The sequence below is a fragment of the Lutra lutra genome, chromosome 11 (assembly GCF_902655055.1).
Source record: "Lutra lutra chromosome 11, mLutLut1.2, whole genome shotgun sequence".
Taxonomy (NCBI): domain Eukaryota; kingdom Metazoa; phylum Chordata; class Mammalia; order Carnivora; family Mustelidae; genus Lutra; species Lutra lutra.
In genome coordinates this window covers 37,984,095-37,999,911 of record NC_062288.1, presented here as the reverse complement: position 1 = coordinate 37,999,911, position 15,817 = coordinate 37,984,095, and positions in this window count along the sequence as shown.

The following is a 15,817-nucleotide window of genomic DNA, read 5'->3' as shown; positions in this document are numbered from 1 at the left end:
TAAAAGAGAACACTTATATCAATCTACATAAATTCTTAAAACATATAAGCTATAGGCGCCTGGGTGGTTCAGTTGGTTAAGTGTCTGCCTTTGGCTCAGGTCATGATACCAGGGTTCTGGAATGGAGCCCCACGTCAAGCTTCCTGCTCAGTGGGAAGCCTGCTTCTCCCCCTGCTTGTGCTTGTGCTCTCTCTCTCTCTCTCTCTGTCAAATAAATATATAAATAAATCTTTTTAAAAAAATGTAAACTAATTAGTGGTGATAGAAGTGAGGATTTGATTACCTTGAGGTATAGTGACTGGGAGTAGCATAAAAGATCCCCCTGGTACTAGTTATATTCCAATTCTTGATCTGGGAAGTGGGGACCCCAGTTTATGAAAAACCTTTGCACTATACACTTAAGGTACGTACACTTTTCTATAGGAAATTTTTAACTCAAATTTTACAAAAATATCTGAGTCCATGCCCTGCTATTATCTTGCATTCGCAAGCCCTTTTACTGTGGACAAATCACAGTCTCATCCAGCCTCAGATTTCTTACCTATAAAGTGAATGAAAATACCTGCCTGACTTTTCCTAAAAAAATTTTTTAAAATATTTTATTTATTTGACAGAGGAAGAGACAGTGAGAGAGGGAAACAAGCAGAGGGAGTAGGAGAGGGAGAAGCAGACTTCCCACCAGGGAGGGAGCCTGATGTGGGGCTTGATCCCTAGACCCTTGGATCATGACATAAGCCAAAGGCCGAAAGGCACACGCTTAATGACTGAACCACCCAGGCACCCCTCAAATTTTAATTGAAATCAAATGCATTACTGAATGATATTATGATCTGATTGGTAGAAGTGATCTCAATCTGTGATGTCACTTAAAAAAATCATATTGATTTCAGTTGACTCTCAGTTATTCACTGCATAATTATCTAGCCTGTGAGTTTCCTAGGCTTCAGCTCTTCTCTTCCAGACTGTTTACCCATAATAGAAGATGTGGAAATAAAAGCAAAAACAGCTGTTTGTTTTTTTAATGTGGCACTGATAGTGATAGAAAAAAAAGAATGGAATATGCCTTAAAAGTTTAGTAGTATAGTTTCAAGATTGTCAAAGTACTGCCATTGTATATGCTAACTTGAATCTCTAAAAACTTATTTCAATTACTAAAAATAATCATTACCATTTCTTGGCTATAAATCATGTTATAGACATCATAAACATATATATGTTAATATATGTGCCTACACGTAAAATATAAATATTTTATAAAATATAAATCTATGTAAAATTCAAAATTTTTTACATGTAGCATTATTACATAGAGATTCTTACTGAATCCTTATATAAAGCTCACTTGGTAGGTTTTGTTAAAATATTTTGCAGATAAGAAAATGGGTTCAGTGAGGTTACACTGTTTGTGCAAGGTTAGGCAAGACGTAGTTTAATTAGGTTTGGTACCTGGGATTTTTTTGTCTCCAAGGCCCCTGTTTTTTATCCACACTATCCCCTCCTGCTGGCAGTGCCTTTCGAAGCACAGGATTTTTAGTCCCTGCCTCCTAAATGGATCTGGTATAGCAATGACCACTGTAGCAGCTCTTTTGTTAAACTAATACCAATGCCAAACAGTGCTTCTTTTGCATGTGACAAAGTCTGCGTCATAAAAAGAACATATCTAATCTATTTATTTGGTTATTTAGTACATCTCACTATTTGCCCTATGCAAAATGCCTGATAGAAAACTATTTTTTGTGGTGAAATCACAGCTTCAAAGCATTTAAAATTTGCAACATTAGAAAAATATGTATAAAAGACCCCTCATGATTTGATCTTTTTCACAGAAGTCTCAAGTTTCCAGGGACCCCTCAACCCTCCATTTTAGAAGAGATCCCAGTCTCCCACCCCAAGACCCCAGATCTTTGTCCAGGAATACAAGAGATTTTTGTCTAAGACTTCCCTGAACTAAAAAAATGAAATATGAACTTTGTCACTGAGAAAATAATATTGTTGAGGTAGAGGAACAGAGGTGATGGGATATTGGGACAGAGGTTGAAAGCTCAGGAAGCCTTAGAAAGGACAGAAAGTGTTACAGGACAGGTTAGAGTAGGTAAACCCAGGCATTGCAATGCTTGCATTTAGATAAGAAAACAATGATGAGACCTCAGTTCTGCCTAAGAGAAGGAGGGCACTGTTCCTGGAAAAAGCAGACAAGGTAATTAATAAAGAGGAGACACAATCAGCTTCCTGTTTCTGTGTCACAGGTCCAGCCAGCATCAGAGGGGCATTGCTCTCAACCATTTTATGTAAAAGAGGTTGATGCAAAAGACGTTAATGTTAAGAACTGTTTTAACACCGCAAGCCTTCACAGAGATGTAAGCTTGCTGAGAGAGGCCAGAAAAGGTTGAGGGTTGGCAGGGTGGGGTGGGAATGAGGGCAGAGAGGTCGAGCGCAAGGAAAGGAGATGGGGAAAATCACTGCGTATAAGAATTCTAAGTAGGCTGCTCACAACTTGTCTACAAACAAACTTAAGTAATCTGTGTATCTAACTTTATGTCTCTTTTCCTCTCCATTCTGGTATCACTTCCCCAGAGCCTTGTGTCTCATCTGTACAAGAAAGGCATAGAAATGGATAATCTCCAAGGTCCTTGGCAGCTCTGACAGCCTATGACTAATCCTTACATGTGAATGCAGTGCTTCATAGTGTATGTAATGCCACATTGCCCATGGGGAGAAAACCAGGCTGCGGTGTGGAATTATGAATTTGACCTTTGAAATTTAAACTGTTTTGATTGTATTTTTACTGTTTTCCTAAGGGAGCCGTTCATGTTGCTTTAATACTTGGAAACGAAACATAGTTCTTAAAGCGAATTGGTGAAAATGACGATTATCCATCATTCAGCACTGAGGTCTGTCTCAAGGGCTGGTTAGAGGGCATGTGGCTATCTGAGGCAGAGGAAATGAAGCAGTAGAGGAAGTTTATTATGCCAAATGCAGTGCCCACTAGAAATCCAAGAAGGCCCAGCCTCTCGAGCTCAGTGGGATTTTGAACCACTTGGTGCTTGAAATAATTCACTCTTGCCTAAAGGTATAAAAAATATCTTTCCAATTTTCCTCTTGAAATATCTCCAGCTGTCCCAGACATTTTAAAAAATAGCAGTATTTGGATGTATTGTATTTTAAAGAGTCAGCGAGATTCAGCTTACATTTGCCTCAAGGCTTTGTGACTTTATGTTTGCAATCAATTTGAAAAACAGTTTGAGATACCTGTTAAACTTCACACACTGTGAGATTTGCCCATCTCCCTTTTTGAGACTACAAAATAATCCTATATATTTTGATAAAGAGCCAATAAATTGGCCCCTAGGAAAGAGGAAAACCATATCCCTATTTCTAAATGCTTCTGGCAAGAGAGCTTGCTCTATTTTGGAAACATAAATCAAACGCAGCAATAGCTCCAAAATCCATCTTTTGTACAAACCTAAGCAAATCCTTAGTTCAGAATGGCCTAGAGAAAAACCCTGAGTACTATATGAACCATGTGAGATTTACTTAGGGCATGGCTACTTCCACATTTGCTTAATATGTGACATTGGCATTAAGAACTCTGGATTACAGATATGAACAGAGTTGTTTCATTTATTACATCAGTCCGTTTATTGAGGGAACCCAGACTCTCATTCAGAAATGGTCTGAGCCCATTGTCACTGTTCCCTTTCATACTGTGACTCCTGCCCTTATCCATTTGCCATAAAAATCATACAGCGTAGTACTGAGATATATTCCAGTGGATTACAGGTTGTCAATATACTCTTCCTTGCTTCCATGTAAGGCTTCTTGTCCCAGTAGGAGACCCACTTATACCTGATTGATAGGATCATTTATCTTTCAGTTGACTTCTTTCCTAGTCTGTTGATCTTTTGATATAAGGAGTCTGAAGTGACCAAAAGGCAACCATGTTTAATAGGAGTTTAATACCCTAGTTTAATAGGGGTCTTTCAGCATCTGGTCCTGTAGCAACCAGTACTTCTAAACCAAAATTCCCAAAGTTTAAGAGCTAGAAAGCATGGGTCCCTGAAAACACTACTCATCTCTGCACCCAGATAGTCTATTGAGAACACAGCACCACGTAAAGATCACTGATTTAAGGTTGTACTCTGTCTTTGCAGAGCATCATCTTCAAGCTGGTGCCTCATCTATTTCATCCAAAGGTCATGTATTACTCTACATAGCTGACGGCTTCTGTGTGTATGTTGATCCTATAGTTAGTTATACACCTACTGCTACACTCTATGTGATGGTTACTTTTGTGCATTAATTTCTCTGGGCACAAGGTGCCCAGAGAATTGGTCAAACATTATTCTATGTGTTTCTGTGTTCTGTTTGTAAGGTGTTTTGGATGAGATTAACATTTGAACCAGTAGACTGAGTAAAGCAAATTGCCTTTCCTAAGGTGAGTAGGCCTTATCCAATCAGTTGAAGGCCTGATTAGAACAAAGCCGTGACCCTTCACTGAGTAAGAGATAATTCTCCCACCACCTGATCGTCTTCAAATTGGAACACTGGGCACTGTTCCTTCTTGCCTGAAGTTGTTCAAATGGGGGCATCAAGCTCTTCCTCGTGTCCAGTCTGCTGGCTTTCATTCTTGAACTAGGACATTAGCTCTGCGTATTTTGGACTTGCCAGGCTCCGTAATTGTGTGAGCCAATTCCTTATAATCAATCAACCAACTTCTCACACACATGCACATGCGCACACACACCCTCTTGGTTCTGTTTCTCTGAAGAACCCTACCATACACTCTCTTTGCTACAAAGTAGTTTCCTTGGTTCAATACAATATTCTTTAGTAACAGAAAAGAAGAAAAATGAAGAAAGAAATACAAAAAGCAAGAGTCCTACAATTCAGGATATGCAGAGTGTGACAGCTTCCCTTTAAAAGCAGTGGGCAATTTGGGGTGCCTGGGTGCCTCAGTCCGTTGAGCATGTGACTCTTGACTTTGGCTCAGGCCATGATCTCAGGGTTGTGAGAATAAGCCCTGTGTTGGGCTCTATACTGGGCGTGGAGCTTGTTTAGGACACTCTCTCTCCCCCTCTCCTTCTGCCCAGCCCCCCCTTCAGGCACAAGTGCTCTTTCGCTCTGGCGCTCTCGCGCTCTCTCTCTCTTAAAAAAACTAGTGGGCAATTCAAACGAATCCTCACAAAATAAAACTAATGAGTTTAGCTTCTGGGTTGCAAAATAAGTTCTGTCACTGGTAGTAGATGTAAGGTATCTGTTTATCTGTCTTTCTGTGTATCTATCTATCTCCTATCTACCTATCATATCAAGAATGTTTAGAGGCCAGGGTTCAAAGAAAAGAGAGCAATCTGTGATTACAGGTGTTACAAGTGACTATGATTTGCTAGTTCATAACTTGCTTCAGGGTAAAAGCATGTTTTGCTCACTTGAAGAGGCGATCTTAGGAAACAAAATATGACCCCTCTGGTTCTGTTAGTTGACTGATGCCCAGCCTCACAACTATAGGCTTTAGAACACACAGAAAACTGGCCATTTTTCTGATTTATCATATTATTAGGGTAGACAAGAGCCTGGCTAGTATCTCTGGGATCTCTCAAACTATATCAGGAGACATTAGTATAATGGTTCTCAGACTTTAGTAGCTATATGAATCCCCTGGGGGTATTAAATTCCCAGAAGCCACCTTCAGAGGTTCTGATCCAATGAATTTAATCTTAACTTTTTTAGCAGGAAGAGCACTCCAAGTGATTCTGGGAACAATATCTTGAGAAACATGAATCTACTGGACCCACTTGAGGAGACACTGACCGATTGTAGTTCCATTCCCTGTAACATTCTGGCCACTGAGAAGATCACAGTGATGATAACTCCTGGTGAAATACATTCTGTGGCATATTTTAGTATTGACATGCTTTTCAGGCAGTGGGAAGTTTTCCCATCCAGTGGAATATAAATGAAATGTAGATCCAATTGAGTTTTCTTTTTCTCTGTTCACTGAATAAAAGACAGACATCAGCAGCCCAGAGAATTATTTGCAGACATTTCAAATGATTCAAATAATGTTCGGATGGCTTTATTTGAACTTCGACTTCTCATTTAGACATGTTGAGAACTTTAAAGGCATCATGCCACTCCATAGCTTAGACTGCCAAGCAACTAACCATGAGATATGAAGAGAATTTTATTGGTTCCATTTAGGCATTTTTTTTTAATTGAAGAAGCTCTCATTTAAATATTTTAAACAAACTTCCCTTCCTCCTCTCCCCTTCAAAGCTTTCTTCCCCCTAAAATATCTACAAATGCCATAAAAATCTAGAGGGCCATGAAATTTAAGCAATCCTATGTTCCTTTGTCCTCCCTATATAAAATAATTTGACAATTCATTGGAAGCAATTTGAAAATATAAAGAACTGTGTTGCTATAAAACTACCATGATACCATTAGGATGACTAAATGATGTTCATTCTGCTATGGGATAGGTTACTAGAAAATAAGCATTTTTCCTCTGTTCTCTTTGCAGCTCCCATAGTTCCCAGCACAAGCTGGAGCACATAGCTGCCACCTGTCAACATGACAATATTTATCACCAATTTTAGGTTGACACTTACTCCTTGCAGTCCCCTCTCATTAAAATTTTATAAAGTCAATTCCTACAATTATCACATATATTTTAAACACATCTGAAAATGACTATAAGAAAACTAGGTGCTCTTACATCAGAAACATGTGGCATCTGGTCTCTCTTCCTTTTTTTTCTCCACGATAGAAACTGTATTTAACCTTGGGAGCTTGTTTATGATAAGCCTGGATGTGGCTCCAAAATCCTGCCTAACACAAACTCCAGGATTCCCTACCAGGCAGTTAGGGTTCCCTACCAATGAGTCAAGACTCAGGGTGACATCTTTACCATCTTTCTCCTAGATACTAATTCCAGGTTATAGGTCCATCTGGACTTCCAGGAAAGAAACTAGTTACAGCATCATAAAACTTGGGCTTCTAGCGTTGACACTGCCATAAACAAGCTGTATGACCCTAGGCAAGTAATTTGATATATCGGAACCTCTGTTTTCTCATCTGCAATGTAAGTTATTTGAACCAGATGCTCTCAAGGTACCCACTGTCCAGTTGTGAGATTTTGTGATTCAGTGAATGGAAGCCAAGCATTCACAATCTGATCAGCTCTCAGCAGTCATAAGAATCCAATGAAATATGCTTCTTTCTCATTCTCCTACCAGAGAAAGAACATTTATATTTGACATAAGTTAGACATTTCCATGAGGCTATGTTTGCAAATTCTTGATGATTCTCTAATTTTTATAGTCCTCTGAAGAGAGCAGTCACACTGGCTATAACTGAAGTAACTAAGCCTTGGCTGCACAGAGTATTTGGAAGAGTCTATGGCATAACTCAATTTTACCACCACCATTTTCTGGGTCCAACAAGAATGGCTCTTTGAGACAACAAATGTATCTATTCCTTAACTCTAATACAAGAGCCATGCTGTAGCATGATGTAGCAAAAATTTCATACCACATTTGATTTTGTGAGGCTTTGGACAATGATGTTACATGTCTGAATCGGAAGATTCCCAATCACAATCCAATCGGCAAAGGATGCTATGATTGGCCAAACCCCAGAAATTCAGCTGTCCTGCTTTGTCCTCCTCTAGCTCTGAGCTCCAGGATGAGCTCAATTGTTATCTTCCATCTGGAGCCAAAAAGCCCCCATGCTTACTGGTAGCTTTATGACCAACCCGAACAGATCTACACTAACTATGAGGTAAGGATTGTATGCAACAGGGGACAGGAACATTGTGTAAACTGTAGAGCAAAAGAATAGTATTCCCTTTGAGAAAAAGAAAAACACTGGATAAACATGACTAAAATTGTTGTGTCATAAAGACACATCCTGAATATTCGAACAGAGAGATATGAGAATATTCAGCGTTGTTCTGTAACTTCTTGACAAAAATGCAAAGGATATCATAGTGTTTGGCATCCATGACCAGTGCTCCCACAGCCATTCAGGAAGTCAGACTTATATGGAGGAGACTTGAGTGTGCATGCTTTCTTTCTGTTTCTGTCTCTCTTTCTCTCCATTCTTTCTCTCCCCCACCCCTCACCCCCTGCATACACCTTTACAACCCAAAGATTTTGATCATAATGTTGCCTCTGAGGACTTGAGATAGTCCAGTTGTTTTCCATAGCCTTCCAAATGGTTTCTTTTACTAGAATATTTCCAATCTTAAAACAAAATCTATGACTAAACACACTCATTGTGACAAAGCTCTTTTTACCTATGTGGAGGTTTTATAAGTTCTTCTTGCAACCTTGTTTGTGGATAGAAAGCCAATTTAGTTTGTATTTTACTGGATATTCATTTAATCATATATTAATTAGGTGTGAACTGTATACAAATCTTATCAAGTGACTCAGAGACCTCACAGTATACCTGGAATTTGCATGGCATCTGAATTCACAAGGTGTCTGCCCAAGTGTGACAGAGTGTTAAGGAGTATTACTTTTACACAAATCTAGCACTATAAAAAAAAATAAAATAGAGGGAAATATGAGGACAGGCAGGAAACTTATTAAATGTGTTTATCACCATACTTTCTAGTTTTCTGAGGTTGAACAAAGAATGACTTGTTTTCTGAAGGAAGCAATTAATGTTGCATTGCCCGGAGGATGCACAATGGCTATCTTTCTGTTCCCCACAATAGCTTTGGAACACATCCACTGTATTTTACATTTTCCCAGGAAAATAGGGCTTTAAGTTCCTGTCTCTTCACTTCTGTATCATATGTAAATTTTAAACTACCTAGACTTTTCAAAACATAAATTCACATAAAGTATGATTTCATAGATGAAGGAAATAAAGGTCCAAGTGAAGCTGTCCTCTGACCTCATCTGTTAATGAATGTGGTTGGTCATGCGGCAAAGTTTATCATAATCAGTAGAAAATAGCAGATTTATAAATATCTGTGAAAAATTTTCCCCCCTTTGGTTCGAGGTGAACTGAGCCAGAGTCTTCTGTGATAACAACAAGATGTAGATCTGAAAAATCACCAGTACCTGGAATAATACCTAGGACATGGTAAGCTCTTGATCAATATTTATTCTTGAATGGAAATTAAACATTTCAAGTGGAAAGCAATATATCCTCTATATTATCCTGATATTTTCTGCATTTTCCTGATAGCCACAGGACACAGCAAGAAGAGGTATTCAAATCACCATTCACAATCAGAAAGGGCCACCAGAAAGTTCTGGAGACCTCCTACAATGTCAGGCTGAGCTTTTCATTGCTGGAGATAAGGGAGGGAATTGATAAGTTGCAATACCACCTGGGCAGTATAAGTTACTCAGAGCACTAGGCAACTGTTATTTATAAACCATTATAGAAGAATATCAGTGTTTCAACAACCAATAAGGCTATCTATACTGCATCCAATCTGCCCTGAGACCAAACTGAGAGAGGAGTGGCCATTGCAGCCATAACAACATTCCTTATCCCTTTGAGGGATAAAGCAAAGGGTAGAGATTGTGCAGGGCTGAAGCTCCTCATTCCCAGCCCTGAGCAAATTGTTTTTTCCTCCCAGTCTCTGAGAAAAGAAAGCCTGGAAGGTGTTCCTGACTCGGTAGGTTCATGACAGGGTGCTGACCTTGGAGCTGCTGAGAGACAAGCTGATGCCCTAATAGTGCTCAATAACAGCAGCCAACGCTGACGAGAATAAGGGATGACAACATGTGGCCTCGGAGAAGAGACTAGGGTGACCAAACGAGTGCAGGTATCTGAGCAGTTAAACTAATTCAGTCACAACTGCGGCCACATTTGGTTTGGAAAAGGAGCCAGGAAAATTATGGGCAAGCTAGAACCTGAAACGAAATGTTGATCTAGTCTACTCATTTATAAGAGGATCATCACACAGCTGAAGGCCATTTCTCCATTATAACTAAGCCACATGGATAACGTCTACCATGGATTTTCCAGTTTGCAAACAGATGGCATCCTTACAACAAAACAAGTTCAGTATTATCTTCGTTTAACCTATTAGGACACAGATGCTCTGACAAGCCTTGTGGTCATGCAGTTAACCAAGGCTTCTAGTCATTCTAACGTGCTTTTTGCTATATACCAAAGCCCTCTTTTCAGAGATCACAATCAGCCTTTCTTCTCCCTTGATGTTAGGCTTGTCATGTTCCAACGTAAAAACAACAGCAGTACCTTACCACTTGTCATTCCTGAAATTCTCTGGAAAGAGTATCAAATCTAAATTACTTACAGTCTGAGGGAAATCTGGTTATCTTTGGACTGGAGAAAAAAGATATGATCATATCTTTACCCTTCCAAAAATATTAAGTACCATTTACACAGGAAAGGAGTTTATAGAGGAAAAATATCCACCATCGTATTTGGAGGGCATGGTAGAGACATCAAAAATAACTTCTTTGTTTATTCTCCATTGTGTGAAAAAATGTTAACTTAAAGTCCTTGGCTCTTCTTTTCCTATGTTCAATGAACTTACAACCACATTTGATAAGGAATTAAAAAGTTCAAACAGCACTAAGTTTTTACAGTATGAGTTGAGGTGTTGTGAATGAAGATGAATTTACTATATGTTCTCTCTTAGGGAGGAGTGGAACTTGTTTGTTTCACAAAAGAAGTCAGTAGGAAGTTGAGGAACACAGCTGTAAGGATTAATGCAGTCAATAAAGGCATGGTTCTAAGTCCTTCCTACTAACTCCTCTCTGCCATTGCCAAGTGCAGCAAGCTCTGTTCCAAACTGGGCCACCCATGAGGATGGAACCCAATCGCTCTGCTTAGGAAACCAGTCTCAGAGGCGGCCACATCTCTCGTCTCATTATGGTTCTCAGTCCAGTGTCCTTGTCCTTGTCCTTGTCCTTGATCTTATTCCTGAATGGTCTGTTTGCTGAACTCCATGCTTCAAGCATAACAATTCATGGTGTCCTCTGGTCCTACCACAAAGCTGCTTTGTAGGCCTAGATATCAATCAGAAAACCAGACAAGGCACACTGAAGAGTCCACCTCTAGCACAGGAGTTCTTATACAGCATGAAAGGGCATATTTATTTTCTTGCCACAGAGCTTCTGGCTGTCATCCCCATTCACCAATGTTTTTTTCTGTACACAGGATGAGGGGAATGCCTTTTTAGTTGGTAAAGTCTGTAATATTGAAAAGTTGTCATAGAGCATGGATCCATCTGACAGTGAATCAATGGTGATTATTAAAGCATCCAGACATCTTATCTGCCTACATTGTTGGGAATAAGAACACTGATTCCTTGAATATAGTAGCCATGGTCAGCAGATTACTCCAACTCTAAAAACAGACATAAACAACAACAGAGTTCTAACATGTAAAACACACAGATCTCTTGATGCTTCCTCCTGATTTCTTATTCAGTTCCAAAGGATCTTGATTATTTCAGAGCACTGACCAAGATAGATGGCAAAACACTTAGAAAAAATAATCATGAGGGATGTCTAGGTGGCTCAGTCATTAAGCACCTGCCTTTGGTTCAGGTCCTGATCCCAGGACCCTGGGACCGAGCCCTGCATCAGGCTCCCTGCTCAGCAGAGAATCTGCTTCTCCCTCTCTTACTCCCCCTGCTTGTGTTCCCTCTCTCACTGTGTCTCTCTATGTCAAATAAATAAAATCTTAAAAAAAAAAAAAAGAAAGAAAAGAAAAAAATCATGAATGACAGGCTATGAGAAAAATCATAAGACATTTTTTAGAAATGTAGCAAAAAAAAAAAATTAGTACAAGTCCTTGAAAGATCCAAGCAAAGTAATTATGTGCAAAATTAATAGGGAAAAAAGTGAGAAGAAATTCTGTGTCATGGTCTCTGACTGAAGAATGGACAACCTGTTATCCACCTTTGATGGACCCCCCCACCCACCCACAGATATCCACATCCTAAAACCTGGAACCTGTGTTATCTTATTGGCAAAAAAGGACTTTGAAGATGTGGTTAAGCTAAGGATCTTGAAATGGGGAGATAATCCTGCATTATCTGGGTGGATCCCAAGGGTATTCACGTGTGTCCTCTGGAGAAGAGAAGGCAGTATTACCACAGAGAAAGATTAGAGTGCCTTGGCCACAAGTCAAGGAATAGCAGCAGCTACCAAAAGCTGGAAAGGAAAGGAACATGTTCTGCACAACAGCCAGTAGTGGGCACTGCCAATATCTTGATTTTAGCCCAGTAATACTGATTTCAAATTTCTGGCCTCCTGAACTATGGGAAAATAAATTTCTATTGTTTTAAGCCACAAAGTTTGTGATAATTTGTTATACTGACCATAGGAAACTAATACACTATCATGAATCAGACAAAATATATATTACCAAAACATGCCCAGGAGACATTTATTTCAGGTTGATGACATCCTTCAAAAATGCTGTAAGACACTACTCAAGAATTTTCAGAATTTCTGTCTTGAGTTTCTCTGTTCCTATTTTAAAAAGGTGAAGTATTAACTTCATTTAGCAGATGTGGCTGCTGACATGGAAGGTTTCATCAGCATCATAGCAGAGAGAGTAAGAATTATGGACACTGAGTCTGCAGGGAAGTCAAATTAGACAATGCCAAGCAAAAGCCTGCATTGTGAATAAAGACAAAATATCTCCAATATGTTTTATTAAGGATTAGGAAAGCAGATTTCTAATGTTGACTTCCAATGATTATCTAGGTCTTCTTGAGAAAATGGCTTAGTTTCTCTAGGTCTCAGTTTCCTCACTGTAAAATGAGTCAATTAGATATACTCAGCAAGTCCTTCAAGCTCTAACATTCTATGGCTTTATCCAGTCAAAAGTTGAATTTCAAATCTGTAAAAGCTCAGGGCTATGGAGAGTTAGTGTTTGTGGTTCCCTATATGAGTATCAACATATCACCAACTCCACTAAATACACCTGAAATTTCACCCATAGCAGTGTGTGTGTGTGTGTGTGTGTGACACAGAGATAGACGAGAGAGAGAGAGAGAGATGGGGCAGAAGGGGAGGAATATTTCTCTGTCGATTTAAAAACCTTTGTATGAAATCATACAACACATTAGAGGAAAGGAATGTATCAATCTTCATTATAGCTCTTCTCCTTCAGTTACTGTCTTAGACACATTACACTGTAACTATTAGTTTATATATCAGTCTCTACCATTAAACAAGAGAAGTTCCTGAGGGAAGGAACTAGATCTTACTCATCACCAAATCCTCATGACCGGGCACTTATGTGCCTGGCACAAAGGAGATGCTCAATAAGTATTTGTTAGATAGTTGCATGGCTGCCTAGCTGGTATTTCCCCCATACAAGATATCAGAAGAGACAACTTATGCAGAATAGGAGAGAGGTTCCTGGCAAACAAAACAAACAACCTCCCCCCCACACTCCAAAGCAAACAAACAAACAAAAAAACAAACAACAAAAAAACCACATTATCTACCTTATCTACATCTCCTACCTGTGGTGCCCCGTACAGTCCACAAAACATTTATCCCAGGCTTTTTCTCATAGCTTGATGTCTTTACCATGTTTTCTTTTGGGAGAAAATTGGGTGTGCTTTATCAGAGGTTGGGTTCTTTTTAGAACATTCTTTATCTCTCTAAAGCACCATTAAATTGTTAATTGAAATAAAAGAGACTTAATTTGTAACTAGGACTTGATGAAGTGGTAATTAGAAACAAATGCTGTATTGCATTTGAATGTTTATCTTATTATTAGTATGCTCTTGGTTCTTTTTAAACTACTCTGTTCAGCTGAATTTCAGTAGATAAATTTCAGGTATTTTTCCACTGAAAAATGACAGTGAAGAAAATTGCCAAGCAATGAGACATCAAGTGAAGAAAGAGTATTTGGTTGGGCTACTTTTCATGATTTTTCTTGCTATTATTTTAAAGAATTAATCCAACTTATGAGAAAGAAAATATGGTCAGTTATACTCCACTCTATCTGCAAAATTATTCTAAAAACATAACATCATCAAGAACAGGATCGAGCTTTATTTGTAACAGTTTACTCTTTAACACCCATAGGTTAAAAAAAAATTCATTAAAGGGTCCTCAATTTATAGCATCTTTAGAAGAAGGCATTGATATAAATTAACAATAAATTAACAATACTTCACTACTCAGATAGGAGAGACCCTGTGTTTACTCTGAATCCTTTCCATTACTGCAAACCAAGATTTAAGACATTTTATTTCTTTTTAGGAAGATGTGGGGGCTACAAACAAGAGATACGTGATCCTCCTTCACATCCTGCTCAGGCCAGTCATTCAAATCATAACTACGGTTTATAGTACAAGATCTTTCTCACTACACACTAATATATTATCTATAAAATATATATTCAAATAAATGAGTTATAGTCAACTTAATTACGTAATTTAGCTGGATATACATTAATTAGCCAGATTTATTTTCTTTCAAACCAATTTTATTCCTCTTAAATCTGGTCCCTGGGAAAGTTGGGTCCTTGCTAATTGGTCTGTAGGTACAAACAGATCAAGTCTAAGCTACTCCTTCATTCTCAGCCAATGGATCCCCTTTCCTTTATTATTAGATGTCTAAAATCACTATCCAGATCTTCTTCTATGCCTCTAGTCCCAACATCTCTCTTTCTGAATTATCATCATCACTTTGCTTTTCATTCTGCAACTGCTTTCTAAATCTCCTTATTATCTGTTTCTTAGGAAATGGCATCTCTCTCTGGCTCCACCAATCAGGTTCTAGAGTGTGTTTCTATCAGTCAAGCTCTCATTATTAAATGATTGTTCCCCAATTTCCATATCAAGAGCTATAAATAGTCAAAACAAAATCAAAACCCTTATCATGGGACTGGGATTTTTTCAAATATTAACCACCTTTAGCAAACTATGAATAGAGCTGCATCTAGAAGAACATTTGGAGTTGCATGCAAGCTCTTGAGTTCTCTTATCCACGTCACCATTTTTGGATGGTGTCTCAAAAGAATTGAGAATTCCTGGACAAAGTTCCCTGGAGAATTCAGATCCCTTGAGAAAGTTTAGCATAATCAGTTAGAATCACAGGACAATTTATGACATTCTCATTCATTCATGCACCCCTTCGTGACCCAATTCAGACTCCAGAACAAAACAAAACACTAAACAACCTCTACTAGATAAAGTCTCCCCAGATTGTTATGCCCGAGTTTTCACGTCCGAGAGACCACCAAGGAGCCGAGCACCGATGCAATCACACGAGGGTTTATTTGACAAGCTTGAGCTTGGGCCCAATTATACCAGACCCAGCGGAGTAGGGATTGGACCCCGAACCAGATTACAGTCAGAGTTTTTAAAGGCAGAGTAGGGGTGGACTCGTCAAAGGGGATTATGGATGATGTAAATCTCTAAGGAATTTTGGAAGCAAGGTCTCCAGGACCTTGAGGGACTAGCTATTGTTGGGAGAAAGGTTATTTATTACCAATATAAAAATCTTCTCGTGAGACCCTTTAGATGTCTATCAGTGGGCCATATGCTTGGGAATGATTCTCAACACTATCCTGGAGGTTTAGAGATAAAGTTTCCTAAAGGAATTGTTAAAGTAGACTTACGGGGTCCTGGTCGGACCAGTAGGGGTAGGGGGTGGGTCAAGCTAGGATTGTCCTTAGTAAAACCTCAAGGTGAGGGCAGTTAAGTCCCCAAGGGAGAGCCACTCTGTTTCAAGGGCTTGTCAGTAGGTAAGGAATTTTAATGATTTTCTTCTGCCTCTGTTTCCCACATCAGCTAAACTTGAGGTGGGATGACCTTAATTTTCTCTGCCTCCACACAGATAATGTG